Here is an 18,663-nt window from a genome sequence, read left to right as displayed (position 1 = left end):
CACCCCCCCGCCCCCTTGTTACATCAAAAATGACAGGCCTACAAAAATTGCTTATACATTTCTCATGATGTTATATTATTTCCAAATCTTAGAAACAGATGGTGAAAACCGCTGACTTGGCAACACTGCTGACCTGAGCTTATGCAGTTTTTGAGTAAACATTGCCAAAATTATCCACAAATAATATTTTTAACATTCGCAAACTAAGGTGAATAAGTTCAGATCAATGAGGCCTATGACCAATCCATTTAAAAAAGAAATACAAAACCTGTGCTAATTGAAATAAAACAAGTTGACAAAGATTGAATCCAATATTTGGTGATTATATAGCATAATGGGAGATTTGTAAAAGATTGGGCTTTTTTAACCTGGATTTTTAGCACAGCATAAGGGTTAAATGCGAAGTACATGTATTTGATATAACTTGACGCGTAATTATTTTTATTGCAGAAAAGTTGGGAAAACGGCTGACAAACTTGTGATGATGATAATTAATATTAAAAATCTTTTGAACTATAATATTACTTAAATTTGTAAGCCAATTATCGCAGACATCATATATTGCATAAGCATTTGCTTTTATTTCATATATCATACATTAACTGGTAAATTTAAATGACTTTAAAATTTGAGGTCAGTAACACGATAAGCTTGTAATCCTGGAGATGTAACTTGGCATTGCCTAGAGAGTCAGAATGAATGCATTTACATAATATAAGATGTTTCATTCAGAGTCGACAGATATATAAAATATACTACAGGTTGCAACACCATCTGTTAATCCACTGATTAAACTGCATGAGAAAAGGGCTCTGAACGAAATTCAAACAAAATGAGGAAAAAAAAAACATTATTTCAACATCTAACAGATTTATGCATGTGCTAGTGTTTTGAACTAATGACGACGTCAAATAAGAGGTAAAATCACAACCACATTTTTGGACCGAAACGCAAATGAACAGCTCACTGTTGAAATGCATCGTTGCATGACTTTGACGCGGCTTTTCATCCATCGGTGTGCTTGTCGGTGATAGCCTGATGTTTTTCAGCCTCAGTCGGGATTAGCAGAACCTGTGGGCTGATATTTTGTACCCGAAAAACTCAAAGGCCTTCTGACAGATGCAACCATATGCAGACAGTTTTGTGGAGGCAGGGAAGGCGATGTATCATGACTACAGACATGAGAATAAATCAACATGACAGCGGGCAAAATGAGACTTTCCATATCTTATTGGAGCATTGTTCAACATTAGTGCCTGAGCTGGATTAGGGAGGGAATAGTCTGATTAAAAAAAGAAAAAAAGAAAAGAAAACCACAATCTGATCAAACCAAACACAACCAGACAATTCATTATTTCAATTAAACAAGCCTCTTCTCTCCCTTCCACCAGACTAGGACGCATATTAACGAGGAACGCTGCTTTCTTAACTGTAGGTCCTGATGCATGTGTAATTTATTCCCTTTCTTTGTTTTTTTCGAGATTTACGTTAACGACTGGAAATCGTGGCCGTGAGGGAGACGGGTTTGAGCTAATTCATATGGGAGTGAGGTATAAAGCTTGTTTGCTAAGCCCTGAACATCTGGCCCTCGAGACTGGCTTCTGTAATGTGTGATGATAATTTCTGCTCTAATGACTAGAACTGCACACCGTGATGAATGTCATATTTTTTTCCTCATTACACAAAATCTGACACTCACAAAGATCATGTTTAGTATCTATAGTTACACAGCACAGTGCGTGTGAAGCTATATAAGGCTATATAATTGTTTACGGTTCTTAGACTTCAAATGACGCATCTGTAAAATCTACATTTTAGTTCATTAGAGTTAGTTGTTAAAATAACAACAGTAACTTGTATCTTGTCATGTGAAACTTGGGTCATATTTGGTCTTATTCCGATTATGTATAAATCAAGTAAATGTTGTGATTACCATAACCTGAGTGAGCCTATATTCTGGTTAAAAGAAAAAAATCCGAATAACCCCTGTCATATGGGTTTTGAAAAAAATGAATATTAATTTATATTTATGCAAATATAAGTAGCTCTATGTGATACAAGCAGCTGTTAAAAATCAAGCAACAAAATAAAAACATTTTTGGAGCAAGGACGAGACTAAATTAAAGGTGATTTTAACTAGGGTTGTCAATTTAGCATGTTTAACATAGCAAAATTAAGGAAAAATTAACAAAAACATTAATGCTAATAAAATTATGTAATAACAAGCTTAAAATTAAAAATAGTAACAATTAATGCAACTTAACAATTCATGTTCCCTTTAACCGTAAACAAGAAATAATTTTCCACTGTGATAAATCAGTTAATGTAAATTAACAAAGTCTGTAATAAAATTAAAAGATTAAAAAACAGTAAAACTTAACACAAATTAACAAAACATGTTTCCTATAATGATAAATGATTTCACAAATTCTGCTGTCAGCGCTGCTTTGATTTCATCTTAAAGGGACGGTTCACCCAAAAATGAAAATTCTGTCATCATTTGCTCACCCTCAAGTTGTTCCAAACCTGTATGAGTTTGTTTTCTTCTGCTGAACACAAAAGAAAATATTCTGAAGAGTTGACGGTAGCCATTGACTTCTCTAGTATGGAAAAACTACTATGGAAGTCAATGGCTACCGTCAACTCTTTAGTTACCAACATTCTTCAAAATATCTTCTTTTGTGTCATAAACTCATACTTCCATAAACTCTGGAACAAGTGAAGAAAATTATGACAGAATTTTGGGTGAACTAGGCTATCCCTTTAATTTGGAGGCTTTGCTGAGCAAATATGCAATAAATTAATTAATCCACTGACATATAACATAGGAAATGTAATTCATTGATTTGTGAATTTGAAACTATAAAATCATATACTAAATGTGTCTGTGCAAAGTTATCACCAGCTTGTGATCAACATGTAAATCCGGTAAGCACTGTGCACTCTCAAAAAAAAAAAAAAAAGGTATAAAAGTTGTTACTGGGACCGTATCCTTTCATAATGTACACCTTTCTACCTTATTTGCCACTAAAAGTTGCATTTTATTAGCTTAAAGGAACACATTTGTCCTTAAAGTGTACATATTAGTACCAAAATGGTACATATTAGTACCTTCTGAAAAGATACTTCCCCAGTCACAGCTTTTGTACCTTTTGTTTTTTTTTAAGAGTGCATTTTCACATGACATGCACAAGTATACACTAAAGGGACTATCTACATAAAGAAAAATTCTAGTTACAAGATAGTAACAAGTACAGTACAGTCCCACCGCTGTCACAATTCAAACACATTTTTGTGCAGAAGAATGAATATAATTGACAAACAAAAAAAGAGCTGCACTTTTCTGATTTTAAGCACCTCTTCCACAATTCCTGGCAAAAGCTTAAAGGGATAGTTCACCCAAAAATGAAAATTTTATGTTTATCTGCTTACCCCCAGGGCATCCAAGATGTAGGTGACTAAGACACGAAACGATCGGTTTGTGCCAGAAACCGAACAGTATTTATATCATTTTTTACCTCTAATACACCACTATGTCCAACTGTCTTTGGGCGCGCGCACGGCATCCGGTGCGTGAGGTGTGTACGCGCTCTGGCGTAGTTTATGTTAATGGGTGTGTTGATATCCAGCCGAAGAGCAATCAACCATAACTTCAGGCGAGCAGGCTCAGAAGTTGGGAATACGTGGAAAGTCACCACTCCCGAATGAGTTCGCGCGAGAGAACGTAATCTTTTAGTTTTAAGTCGGTTTGAATCCGGATAAGCGCAAGTAAGTACCATTTTGATTAGCAGTCGTACTTACAATGACTGTGCACTGTGTAAACAATGAGTGACATATATGCGCGAGAGATCACTTCCGGCGCTTGCGTAAACTACGCCAGAGCGCGTACACACCTCACGCACCGGATGCCGTGCACGCGCTCGAAGACAGTTTCTGGCACAAACCGATCGTTTCGTGTCTTAGGACATCAATGTGTCGTCACAAGCCGCAGGGTTTAATTTGGATTTGCCTGCGCATGTTTTTTTTTACTCTCATAGATTTTGTTACCATTGCCATGCATCATACGACTGAGACTGCAATGGCTGGACTTAAAAATCATAATTTGTGTTCTACTGAAGAAACAAAGTCACCTACATCTTGGATGCCCTGGGGGTAAGCAGATAAACATCAAATTTTCATTTTTGGGTGAACTATCCCTTTAACTCTGATCCCAAAACACTTACAGACCCTATATGACCAAATAAAGGGAAAAATCGACAAAAATGTTGTCTGAAGAAACTAATATACTACTATTATTGAATAAAAGGGTGTGTTTCACTCAATATTTGTCCTTCACACTCTTGCAATCCTGCAGGCCGCACAATATTATCAATATGTTCTCTGTTTGAGTGCTTGTCAGGCGGGTTCCACTGAATGCCTATTCATGCAATCTCTTTTCAGATGCTCAGCTGGAAAGACGAGAGAACAGAGATGTGTGAAGGTGAAAATGTAACGTTAGCTGCCATATCATAACATTCAATCAAATCTAAAAATATTTGTTAGCTAATGTGACATTTTCTGAATGTTGCATTCATGAATCCTGAGGGTACTGAACGTTCCCTACTCAAGTTTGAATATGGGCAAGTGTGAATTGAGATCTGAGAGCTACGCCAGAGGGCAAGATTTTCAAAATACTAAAACCTTTGCTTTCATCACATGTCTTCTGGAGACTTGGAATGTAGTGCACACTAGTCATATAAACTACTTTTATGGTGCTTCTGTCTTTCTCAGAGTGAAAATTGTCTTCAAAACGAGCTGTTTGGTGCTTTACCTCTTCTAGGGTTTAACCAGGACTTGTTATATAGCTGCGCAACAATTCACACTAGCATTTTAACACTGAAACAATATTCTTGAAAGGAACCAATGTCATATTAGTTTTTAAAAAATATAATAAAACATACTGCTAATTAGTCGAATTTTAATATCACTGCTGCCACAAAGCCTTCACGTATAACCAGTTCTGGGCAAATTGTAGTCCGTTACTGATTCCAAATTACATAACAAAAATTGTAGCTAGTAACGTAATCCATTACATTACACGTTTTAGCTAATATGATCAGATTACTTTTTTGATTACTTTTGACCTAACTCATTTATCACATTGATTTAAATACGATAACCTTGTACCATATTGATATAAAAATACATATAAATTATTTATTGCTTTTGTGTGAATAATATGTAATCAAGTAAACAATAAAAAAGTAACTGTAGTCTATTTTAAAATTTAATGTAATCTAATTACAAGTACTTAATTTTTGTAATCTGATTACGTAATCCAGATTACATGTAATCAGTTACTGTCTATCCAACACCGCATGTAACTACAAAAACACAAACTCATTCTAAGGTTAACAGTTAGGTACAGATACATGTAATTATGGACTTTCAACCAGCAAATCATAGCTTTTTCTTCTGTATTTTTGTACACACACATTAACAAACACACAGCGGGTGCCCTGTCTATTGTGCAAAGTGAGAAGCAAAATTGCACAGCAGGAGCTCTATTGATCCAAAAATGACAACATGTTGTCTGAGAGACCCCTAAGTGGGCCTGTGATTGTAAAGATGAATGGTGCAATTCCACAGTCTGTGTCCACCTGATGATTATTGTCCCAAATCAGTATGGGCTCACTGACCAATATCTGATCCAAACCGACAAGTGAGTTGTTTTTGCTCAAGTCTGATTTCCGAGTTAGCACAAACGTATCCGATTCAAACAAAGACTTTAACAGTCACAGTTTTCACTTACACGAATCACTTCTTTAAAGGACATGTGTGCAATTCAGGATCCAGTCTATGAAGTTCATGAATTTTCTCTGAATTGGGACACAGCTAATGTGATTCCTTGCATGCAAAAACAAAAAATGTCATATGTCCAATTCACGAAAACATGACTTATGAATCGGTTCTTTTAATGAGTCAGAAAGACTCACTTGTTATCAGCGGTTTCATTCAGACTCAGTCAGTGAATCGTTCAGAGCTGTTATCATGTTCAGAGACTCTCTCCGAGTGAATCGCGAGTTGTCTGTCCAATTCAGATTTGCCAACTCTCACGCATTTGACGTGAGTACTATTTTAGTATCTATGAGATATTATTAAAGGTTTTATTAATACTCTGAATTAGTTTTTATTTACAGATTTTTTTTAAAATTTTAGTTAAAGTTTTAGTAATTGTGTTACTATTAAGTGATTTTGTTTTAATTTTTTATTATTATTTTTTTAATATGTCTATACATTAATTTTTATTTCAGTTTTAATTGTAGTTATTTTAGGAGATTCACTTAAACTAAATAAAACTAAGAAATGTTTCCTTGGCAACAAGCTGACATATAAGCTAAGTTTTTATATTTTATTTTATTTCAGTTAATGTTTATTTTATTTCAAGTAACACTTTTTTTAATGCTTTTAGTTATAGTTTTAGTAAACTGTAATAATACACAGTCAATCTCACGCTCTCACACCAAACAAAAGACAATGCAAAATAAACCACCATAAATCCGCTCATATGATTTTTTTTTCAGCACATAACTTGATTGGTCTTACACAGATATTCTCAACTGGACTGGTCAAAAGCAACAAAAAACTGCACTAATGGAAAATTTCTTCCCATAAATAGCTAGCTAGCGCAGAGAATGTCAACGGTGAGATGAGTGTTTGTGGCAGAGGCCGCGATACAAACAAAAGTGCTGACAGAGACTGACGAGCTTGAAATTATTACCCAGCACATAACTGTTATGTTCTTTATACTGCACTTTATGCATTTTGAATTTATGCACATATTAATTTCACAAAAGTTTGTCATAACTAGTGGGTCAAGCAGATGGAGTGCAACAGAAAAACAATTTAGGCAAAAATATAAATTTTCATTAAATTCTATTCATTCGTTCTATATTTTAGTGCTCCTTTACAGCTGTGGGCAAACAAGCAATATGCTGGTTTCCATTGTAAAATGTAGCTATATAAAGCGGTGTGCGTCTTCCAGCAGCAACCTAGTTTTCCCAGGAGGTCTCCCATTCAGGTACTGACCAGGCTCAGCCCTGCTTAGCTTCAGTGGGCAACCAGTCTTGGGCTACAGGGTGATATGGCTGCCTAATATATATTGATATATATATTGATATTGACAAAAAAAATTTTATCTATATTTTTTGGGCGATTTTTCCATAACAATATTTAAACAATATTTTGCTTAGTGTGTATTTATGCTGTTACCTTGGCTGGTTTAGGCCTGTCATGGATAAATAAATATGAAGCAAGTCCCTGTATGAGTGATTCATTGATTCATTTATTCAAACTATTTGTTCAAAAGGGCTGATTCATTTAGAAACGATGAATGAATCATTGAATCATTGACTCAAATGATTTGTTCAAAAACAGATTCATTCAGGAAGGAATCACCGCAGTGTTGCTCTGAGACGTTTCGATAGATTCAAACTATTTTTGTTGGCAAAACAGAAAAAAAAAACAGACGATACTGAGTCTAAAATGTAACTCACTCAATATTAACTTCTTGTTTTTTTGACTTGTATAAAATGATCACAATCACGTGCTAATATTTAGGAAAATGGCACTCTTGCTTGTGTGATATTACTATATCATATCTTTAAAAAACAAAAACCCATGCAGGGATATTTTTTTGCTTTCATTACTTGAATTAGGGGTATTTTAACTGCATTCTAATAGGCTTCATCACGCAGTGAATGCTTTTGGACTCTCAAGACGTGTTTTTGTTTGTTTTCACATGCCCTAGCTATATATTAAAATTGTTTTGCTATTTAGAGCATACCAAAATATATTTAAGAATTGGCTCATAGGAGATTTTACTGACTGGTAAAGTTTTCATCTACCACATGCTGGATCCTCTATACCACAAATAGGCACATGATTGATTCAGTCATCAAAATCTGACTTCAGCCTAGTCCAGTTCAAAATGAACCTCATGTATGTTATGTAGCCTATAGGGTTTGTGATACTTACATCAGTCTATTTAATGACAATGTGTAAATAAATGCATTTACAACAAAGTTTTGTAAAATAATAGAATTCCATAATAAATTAATAGCGGTATTCATGAAAAAAACAAAAAAACATTAGAATTTACCAAAATATAAATGGTTGTTGTTTAGCATATGATTAGCGTATGAGGTCTAATTGTTAAGTTGAATAAACTGAATCACTTTGTAATTGATGTTAATTAATATGCCGAGGCAAATAATGCTGAGTAATTACATACTTCTCCATCATCTATCCAAATGTTTGATATTTTAAGTGAGCATGCAAAAACCCAACACTGCGATCAAGTGTCCATGAACTTTCAGAGCTGCAGTAGTGAAAAGACTAGTGATGGTCAGTCGCACGATTCCAACAGCAGCGTAAAAAACCCAAGCCCCACTCCATCGCAAAATGTGCCCGCTAATGCTGCATTGGCAGAAGCCAGCATAGACACCATACATCATGAATGCAAATGAAGTGCTTGATTTGACATTTCCAATAATCCTGTCTCAGTGTACCAGTGGGTTTAGCCAATTAACCATGTCAGTAATCAATTCCTTCAGAGCCCTGTGCTAAGTCCTCACTTCTCCTTGCACATAAATCAAAGACAGATTAGCCGATCAGTTACCCAGATGCACCAAACTAACGACCCACTTTAGAATGGATGAGAGTGGAAATGAAAGTTAATGGACTCTGTTAGGATGACACCAACAGAGCCGTTTTATACCTTCACAAATGCTCTCTGTGAGGAAAGAAAATTATGTTGTTCTACAAATGTGAATGTCATTTTAATTACAATCAAACAGAGAGAACTATTTTATATGACTAAGGTGATTTTTTAATATAACTTTATATATATATATAGTAATATGAACACTACCTTCACACACATCTGATTGACAGATAAACCACACATTTCATTGTTGTTTTATTTTGTGGATATTTTAGCAAGTAGTTTGCTTTGTACATTCAGTTTAATAACATAAAGTTAAAGAGGGTAAACTTTATCATTCAGCTGAACTGTGCATACCTCATATGTTCTTACTTCTTACTTAAACCAGTTTAATTTGTCGTTGACATTTTGTCACTGAAAGGTTTCACCCATCCATCTACCCCAACATTTTTGCATTTATGATAGACTTTTTGAATTACGCTGTACATCATTTTATTTTGATATTAAAAATGAATTGGACCAATGATGATTCTGACAGGAAACTCACCTGTGACCCTACTGTTGCTATAGTAACGAACACAACTCCACGCGCATCTGATTGACAGATAAACCCCACATTTCAGTGTTGTGTTTTATTTTGTGGATATTTCAGCTAACGGTTTGCTTTGTAGATTCAGTTTAACAACATTAAGTCCATGTCAGTAATCAATTCCTTCAGAGCCCTGTGCTAAGTCCTCACTTCTCCTTGCACATAAATCAAAGACAGATTAGCCGATCAGTTACCCAGATGCACCAAACTAACGACCCACTTTAGAATGGATGAGAGTGGAAATGAAAGTTAATGGACTCTGTTAGGATGACACCAACAGAGCCTCTTTATACCTTCACAAATGCTGTCTGTGAGGAAAGAAAATGATGTTGTTCTACAAATGTGAATGTCATTTTAATTATAATCAAACAGAGAGAACTGTTTTATATGACTAAGGTAGGGTGACTACATTTTCAGCATATTTTCATTTTTGGGTGAACTATTCCTTTAATCTCGATTGCTATTTTTCTTTGTGCACTTTTGTAATGCTTTCAAGGTTTTGTCAAGATCTGCAATATTTTAATTTTTTTATATGTAAAGTTTCATGTTCCAACTTCAGTCTAATATTTTTAGACAGTTAAAAACAGCCCTGACCATGAAGAACATAAGTTTTAGATGGTGAGCACTACATTACTAACCTGTTTGCCAATTGTCAGTGTCATGCAAACGATACATTTATACGTTATAAGTGGCAGCCAGCCACTTATAACTTATGAATGTTCGTTAAAACTTAAAGACAGCATGAATCTTGAATGAGGGTGAATTCACAGCTCACATATGAGGTACTGACTAATGACACATCCCTGACCTTTACGTCACACGCAGAGAATCATGTAGAACTTGATTCTCACACAAACATTTCATTACGCACAACACCGAAAGAGATGATATTACATTTAAAGCAGCTAATCAAAAGTTTGAGGGCTTTAAACATTAACATTCTGAAAATACAAGACGCCACGCACTAGCAGAAACCAGCGCAGACACAATTACTCAACTGGGCACAAAAACCACTTACTGACATCAAAGGAAAATAAATTGCTCTTAGAAAATTGAGACAGCAAAACATTTTAAGATGTTTAAACATTTGTAGGAATCCCAACTCTTCCAATCTATACGCAATGCATCACACATATTTTTTGTGTACCAGAGACACAGCCCAGAGCAAAGACAGATTTGCTTGTACAATATGTTGATAGAGAAGCAATTTCAAAAAGTCAGTCCCAGGGAAATATGTCCTCGTCTTCCTCGGCAATGCAGCTTTAGGACTGAAAATAAGAGCTATTTTATCTGCTGTTCAATATAGTGAAAAATAGTTTTTACTTGTGGAGTATTCCTACATATAATCCAGACAACTGTCCTGATTAAAAGACTGAATTTGACGAAAGAAATGTCACTTTCCTTATTTATAACAAATTTGCAAGCGAATAATCTGTGAAAACCCATAATTACGGGTTTAATATTATTCACAAGTCAAGCGTATGTTCAAAACGCTGCATATAAAGGCTGTTCCTATCTCATCCAGCACCTCTGTCGAAAAGAAAATATCTTTCAAGAAACAACGAAGAGAAGCCAGTAGCATTTTATCACCAAAAAATTGATAAAATGCATCAGACACAAGCGGAATGGAGAATACATTAAGGCCACCTGATGTCTTCTAACGGTCCACATAGAATAGTCCTTGAATCTTGTAAATGCCGTTATAATATAATGTTGATGGCTCTGGAAAGTCAATGCTAATCAGCCTGTCTTATGCATTGAACACGGTGGCCTTCCTTTAATCATGTATTTTGTCAGTAGTAGATGCCTATTCCCCACGGCTCACTTCCAGCAACAAAACACAGGCTGGTGATTTATCTGCGGACATCACAAGAGGCACGTCACTCTCGTAATCTCACACAAAGGCACAGAAGCATGCCGTTCCCTGCAGAAACATGAAATAACCTGCTGCAAAAACATTTACAGTTTGTGTTCCCATTTCCTCACATATCTGATCGCAGCAGATTTGCGATCAGATCAGTTTCATTGCACCTGATTGGGGATTTGCCATTGCATGTTTATGAATGCCTACATGTGTTGACTAGAGAGCGCAACAGCGAGTTTTTTTTTCTATGGGCATTTTCAAAAAATTCCTCAAACCAAATCAACCAGCTTTGAGATGGATCACATCACACTCTTTGTTTTAAAGTAAAAAATTGGAGGAATCAGAGAAATTATCTACTTATCCCACAAAGAATTGAGATTTACGTCACAGAATTAAAAGATACTGTATTGTATATTTTTGACTTTTTGTATATAATATAATATAACATAATAATATAATATAATATAATATTTAAAGTATTTTTTTAAAACATTAACAAAATAGTATACAAAACAATATATCCTACCATTCAAAAGTTTAATGTCAGTTTTTCATGTTTTTGAAAAAAGTTTCTTCTGCTCACCAAGGTTGCATTGATTGGATACATACAAGGATAAATTGTTTTAAGATTCTTTGACAAATAGAATAAAAAAAGAAAAGAAAAGAAAAATAGATTTTTTTACTGTCCCTTTTTTTCAATTTAATACATTGTACAATACATACTATCGCTTAATAATCAGAGGTCATGGTAGGTCTGTCTTGAAACGTACAAGCATAAGTTGTCAATACAAATTAATCTCTCCATGAAGAAAATGAATGTGATTTTTGCATCTGTAACCGCACTGTAACGCTCTATGGAGAGTTAAGACTACAGTCTATCAAAGTGAACTCGTTTTGTGTGTGGCAGTTCAGCTGAACCCTAAATGTCTTCACTGCATGGAGGATGACTATTAAAAAGCAGATATCATGTGTTGAAATAAAGCTTGTAATTGGCCATGCCGGGAGTTATTTACAGGTTGTCGATATTAGTTTCACTCGCAGGACTAAGAGTTCACTTCAAACAAATGCACCAACAGAGTTCTAGGCTGCTTGCCAAAGTCTCAGGACAACAGGCGCACGATCGCACTTCAAAACAACACTTTCTTATTTACTGACCGCAGACAAGCCGAAAACAGGAGGAACAAACAAAGATGGCAGTTAGTTACACACAATTGACTTCCTCAGAAGGTGAAATGCAACATTCCAGTAATTTAGCCAAGCTGGGTGGTTGGATTCTGACAGTGAGCATTTATCCTTGTTGCCAGAAAGACAATGGGATGAGAAAGGACAACACTTGATGGTTTAGTCTGTATCAGGAGGCTGCTCTGGTAATGCAGGGCCATGCTATAGCAGGCTGCATTACTGAAACATTGCTGTCTGCACTTCCAGCATGCCTTGTGGCTTGAATAGAGATAAATCCTCCTCAAACCCAAAGCCTGAGAAGTTTGCGAGCTAAAATTGATCATGAAAATTGGAATGCATAATAGAATAAACTATTGTTACACATGCAGATTTCATACTTATCCAGCACACATCATTCTCTTTCTTTGAAACCTGTAAATCGTATTCTCTAACTCTATAGCAACACCAACTCTATAGTGGTTTGCCCGAGCATTGCAATTATTTCGCATTTACTAGAATTCAATCAAACGGATTTCCCAACTCATTTTTGCGTCTGTCCTGTGCACGGCATATTATCTCTTCAGTGCGGTCACGAAGTAAGAAGTTTAGAGGGAACACTGGTAGTCACACTACTTTTGGATTACTTTTGCTTATTCAGCTTATTCAGAAGGGGCCTTCAGATTTACTGTTACAAGAGTAGCTCAGAGGTTGAAATTCACCATTATTCTCAATCATTCACAAGCTATAATCTATGAAAAATATTTTTAATTATTTCATACAATACTGAATCAATTAGAAATTATGAATGCAATAAATTTATCAGAGAATTTATTATGGAATGGGGATCAAATACAGCAGTCTGCAACTCACTCCATCCTCAGAGTCGCCATTTTACAGGGTTTCCCCTTTCTCTGAGAACAGAGCATCAGGATGATAGCATACGAATGAGATCTGCACCAAGAATTAGAATTGCACATCTTAATTAGATTATTTTTCCAAACATGAAATTATTCAGGTCATGGAAAATGGTGTTTACACTGTGGTGATGAGCTCAGTGTTTAATCATATGACCTCTGATGCATGTCAGTTTTTCTACGATTAACCCTTGATATTCCATTTTCGCCTCCGACTCATCACGAGCAGAGCTCAGAGAAAGAGCTGGCATGGCTGCTGGGAATGTGAAGCAGGATGACAGCACTTCTGAGCAGACATCATCACAAGCTCTCCGTCACCGAAGGCAACTGCTGCAGAAGACGGCAGGTCCGTGTGCATGGCAAAGTGTTCCATCAGAAAGAAAGATGAGAGCTCTTTCTAATGAGACTCTTAGAGGTCTGTCACAAATTGATCTTTGTCAACCTACGCTCTGTTCGGCAGGCTGCGTAAAACATCCAGAATGACTGCAAGTCAGATGCAGAAAACTGTCTTGCAGTTAATAGTATTATGGTTGTTTATTAGAGGCTGCATAATGTGCTGACAGCGGATCTACATCTGGACTAGAGGCAGAAATTAAAGTCTGGGTCATCCAAAAAATGTAAATTTATAAATACCATTTAAATGTAAATTTATAAATACAATTCAAATTTTAATTTTAATTATTTAAATTTTAATTTAAAAATACAATTCAAATTTAAATGTAAATTTAAATAAATAAGTAAACAAATAAATAAATACGCTGTTATTTTTCGGTGGAAAATAGATATTTCAGAAGAATATTTAAGCTCTTGCCAAACAAGATTGTCATTGAATTAGATTTATTAACTTATATTTTATAGTTTCTCTTGGACTATTTTTATGATACTTTTATGTTGTTGTTTTTTGTCCTATTTGGAGCTTCAAAGCCCATGGTCACTATAAACTGTAGCTGTATTGTAAGAGCTGAATTATGATACTTTCATGGTCCATGAAAAAAAATTATAACAGCATAGGGGTTTGATACAGCATGAAGGTTAGTAAACAATGACCTTTCATGCAAATTATTACTTTCATTTTGTTTATTAATCAATAATTGCTGCCTGGAGTTTACTTTAAAGGGTATTTTATATATTCATGAGGGCATTTTGCTTTCTAAGCACAAGAAAACACTGTACATAATGTTAAATACTTAAATGAAAGGACTTATTAATCAAATTAAATCAACATCGACTAATTTTATGGAATAATAAATAGGCATTGAATATAATGTTAAAGAGCGGCCTATATTAGATGCTACAAATGAAAAAAAACAAGGCATTTTTTGCCTTCCACATATATATATTTATTTTTTTATTTTTTTATTTATTTTAATTTGGGGGAATTTTATCATGTCCTGAACCATTTTTATCCCATTATTTCTGACCTTTAGATGATCTTGGCTAAAGGAAACAATAGTAAACACTGATCCAAGATGTACTGTTTGACTCATATCTGTTCCTCCTCTGGCCAACACTGCTGATACATACATATTTATTTCTCTGATCTATAACAGAATCGTTTGAGTTTGCTCTTGGTGACAACCAATTGTAAAGAAACTAGATTGAAACAAATTACAGCTATAAATAGAGCAGAAACCAGAGAATATGATGAACCAATGGCAGCATCTTTAAGGTCATCCAGTAGAGGGCATGGAGATGTTTGAGAGCGTGTTATCCATCACACAGCTCCCCTGAGATCGCACAGCATTCCGCTGGGCTTCGATTACACGCATTTCTCAGATTTATCACGACTCGCTGCATGTGAAAGAGCCAACAGCCATCAGAAATCAAGAGAACTGCAATCAGTGGCAACTTCAACACATTTCAGTAAGCGGTGGGACGGCGTACAAGCTCTTATCAGAGCTATTTTTATGCGTTTATTTACCAACTCAATATACATTTTCACTGAAAATACTGATTGTTTTCACGGTTGCCTTCTGTAGCAAAACGAAGAACGAGGAGATGTGGGATAAACTCAAAGTAACTGTCTTTAATTATTCCAAGACGGGGTAAAACAAGGCAGGCAGGGACACAGGAAACACAACATCGACGTTCAAGACCCGACAGAGACAGACTGAACCGACTAGAACTTAAGTACACAGGGAAACGAGGATAATTAACAGCTGGAAACCAATGAAGAACTAATCAGGAAACATAATGGGAACATATATACACCTTGCTACGTGTCGTTCGTTAGGCTAACCGAGACTTGTCATTTGCACTTATATATTGTTGCTCTTTTGTTACTTTTGACTGCTTTTATTGTCCTCATTTGTAAGTAGCTTTGGATAAAAGCGTCTGCTAAATGACTAAATAAATAAATAAAATAAATAAATAATGGGAACATGAAGGACCAAATAAGGGATACTCATAAACATGGAGCACGTAGGGGAGAAAAACACAACACAAGACAGGAACAGGGTCTGACAATTGTAGCAGGCTGTAATAAAACCAGATTAATGAGGCAATGTAATAATCAATGCCGCGTTAGAAAGTAAGGAAAACTTGTTAATCATCTTCGCAGGGGAAAATTATGGCCAAGAATAATTTCCTACTCCTAAAGTTCATAAAAAAAAGAATGAGAGTAGGTGGAAAGGAAAAGCTACTGATTTTTTTTCTCACTGGATTTCAAAACGAAAAAGGCTTTTCAAGCATCAAAACAATAAAGCTATACAAGCATTAATACTGAATGTTTTATATTCATTGCAAACATATACTTCGTAGACATCTTTAATCTCTAATAACTCCATTCTGCTGTCTGTAGTCTGTGTTTCTTTGTCTGAATATGGCACTTATCACATGCTGTGTGGTATCGGCATTTGGAATCGGGGCATTTTAACGAGTACGAGTACGGGGGGTCAGTATCGATCCCGATACCGATACCAGTATCGGTATCTGTGCATCCCTACTAATAAGCTAAAAAAAAGAAAAAGAAAAAGATTGCAATCCAGAATGGCAGCACAGCTGAAAGGTTTGTTTGAGCTTTTTATATAACATCTTTTTTAAGTCCAGCCCAGATGATAAAAAGTAACGTAATGCATTACTTTCCATAAAAAGTAACTAAGTAACAAAATTTGTTACTTTTTTAGGAGGAACGCAATTTAAAGATGTACTTTTAAAACTCCCTTTCCCCAACACTGTCTTTATGCTGAATGACAATGGAACATTAGTTCACCCATATTTTGACATTTAATTTTCACAAAACTTATTTGAAACATTAAAGCAAACGCTGTTTGCATTTAATATGCTTTCTATGTATGTAAAATCACTTTTGTAAATGTAATTTGATGCATCTCATCTCATCTCTGTATCATAAGCATATAGCCTGTGCGTGAGATCATGTTATTCTATGTAACAAACCCTTCAGAGAAGAAAAAAATCCTGATAACAAAAGGTCAAATATTCTCCAGGAGTGACATCATATCCAAATAGTGTCGCTTCATTACTTCTGACAACATTCTTGTAAAATTAGATTGGATAATTTGAAGGAAATGAGGGAATAAACAATCCATGAGAGCGTCTGGATTGATTTTCCATTGACTTTAGGCATGACTATATAAATACGTACTGATCAAGTAAGATGATAAATCCACTGTGCTCAGCAAATAGGTGTATCATTATGTTGAAAAGTGGCTTACTTTGCATGCATATGGTAAGTTGTTAATTGTGGAGATGTTGGCTAGCATTACTGAACATGTGCGGTCTTCTTTTAAGGGCAGACATGTATAGCACTGAGCCACGTTCACCATCAATGAGCCTTTAATCATATTTCAAAAAGTTTAATTATGAAAAAAGAATGGATTCAAAGCACTTTGGTTGCGTTTTATTAAGGTTGTAGTGAGACATCCAAAAACAGCCATTCATGCTAATTATAGAGTAGCATCGTTTCGGCGTGAAAACGCGGTTTGTTTGGCATTGAAAAATGTAACAAGCTAAATGAACGGTGCTCAGACTGTCAGCAGGCACTCGAGAGCTCCTCATTACTGCCGCCTCTTGCCTTTGTCTGATCTACACAAACTGACTGACTCAGGTCATCTGTAGGGCGCTTGGCGTGCTGTGCGTGTTTCACTGTAGGAAGGAGAGTTTCAGATTGTTGTGCAACGGGCAAAGTATGTCAGGACCCATCTCCATCTGCGTCTTTCTAGTATTCAGGGCATATGAATTGCTTAACTATACAACCTATCTGTGTCTGTCCATTCCCTTGAACGTTTTTGGGCTTTTCTGTTGTCAGTCTATAGCAGTCAAAGCCTCAAATTGTGCACTTACACAGAAAACCCCAGAGAGAAGCGCAGATATTCACTCTGTATCACTGCTAGAGATGAGAAAATCATAAAACTGAGATAATAATCGAACAGGCTCTCCTGTCTTGCCTTTTTCAAGTCATTTTCATGAATCCATATAAAAACTGTTTAAAAAAACTTCCATTTTATTGTAAATACAAAAAACTATTTTGAATTTGGAGAATAGATGGATGATTGTATTATTATTATTATTATTATTATTATTATTATACACACATATACATAATTTATAATTGTTTTATTAATTATTGTTGTTATAGACACTGTAATATATATAGTAAAAACAAAAAAATATATTAGTTGTATATATGTGTGTGTGTGCGTGCGTGCGTGTTATTTTTGGAATATATATATATTTCTATCATGAGAAATCTCTGAAGATTTTAGCATGGTAATGGATATGACAATCTTAATGTATTTGGTCTTGGCGGAATAGATCTGCTACGCTGCTGCTGCTGCTGAATTCCTGCTGCTGTTGGTTATTGCTGTATTTGTAGATTATTGCTGCTGCTGCTGCTGCAAGCAAGTACAGGAACTTGCTACTACCAATACATAAGCTGATATGGTGCTGTGAGTATTTAAGACATACTGCTGCTGCACAAATAGCATATAAAACAACCCGTAGCGGTTCTATCCAGGTGGAGCTGGGGAAGGTGGAGGGTTTCAGAGGAACTCTGAAAGCACGCTGCAATGCTCAAGCGAATGCTAATCAGCCATTTAACTGTAAAGTAGCAAGCTCATTGGCTGCATATGCGACATGAACCAATCAGCTTGTGACAAGTCGTTTAATGCTAATTCCAAACACTCACATCATTGAGATTTATATATATATATATATATATATATATATATAATATTATTAATATCATTAGTTGTATTTAGTGTATTATTAGTTGTATTTAGTGTACATTTATTTAGTGTGATTTTATTTTTGATGTCACTAATTGAGATAAATGCTGTTCTGATTTTAATACTACATAGTATTCTTTAAAGAAAACCACGTAAATGATATTTAATATGGAATCATTACCATCACTGCATCACGGTACTCCCACAGTACTGTTTGCAGTGTTATTACTTTGAATATTGGAAGC

The 18,663-nt window shown here is 35.3% G+C and overlaps 1 protein-coding gene across 1 annotated transcript in view; it reads right to left on the bottom strand.

The window, feature by feature from the left end:
* Window positions 1–18,663, bottom strand: part of LOC107758153 (GDNF family receptor alpha-4-like) — a 65,159-nt gene that overhangs the window by 26,181 nt on the left and 20,315 nt on the right. The window lies entirely within an intron of this gene.

This window comes from Sinocyclocheilus rhinocerous, unplaced genomic scaffold, assembly GCF_001515625.1.
Source record: "Sinocyclocheilus rhinocerous isolate Xijiao unplaced genomic scaffold, SAMN03320098_v1.1 scaffold2038, whole genome shotgun sequence".
NCBI classification, from domain to species: Eukaryota; Metazoa; Chordata; class Actinopteri; order Cypriniformes; family Cyprinidae; genus Sinocyclocheilus; species Sinocyclocheilus rhinocerous.
Note: the sequence above shows the minus strand (reverse complement) of the source record. Positions and strands in the feature narration are given on the sequence as shown.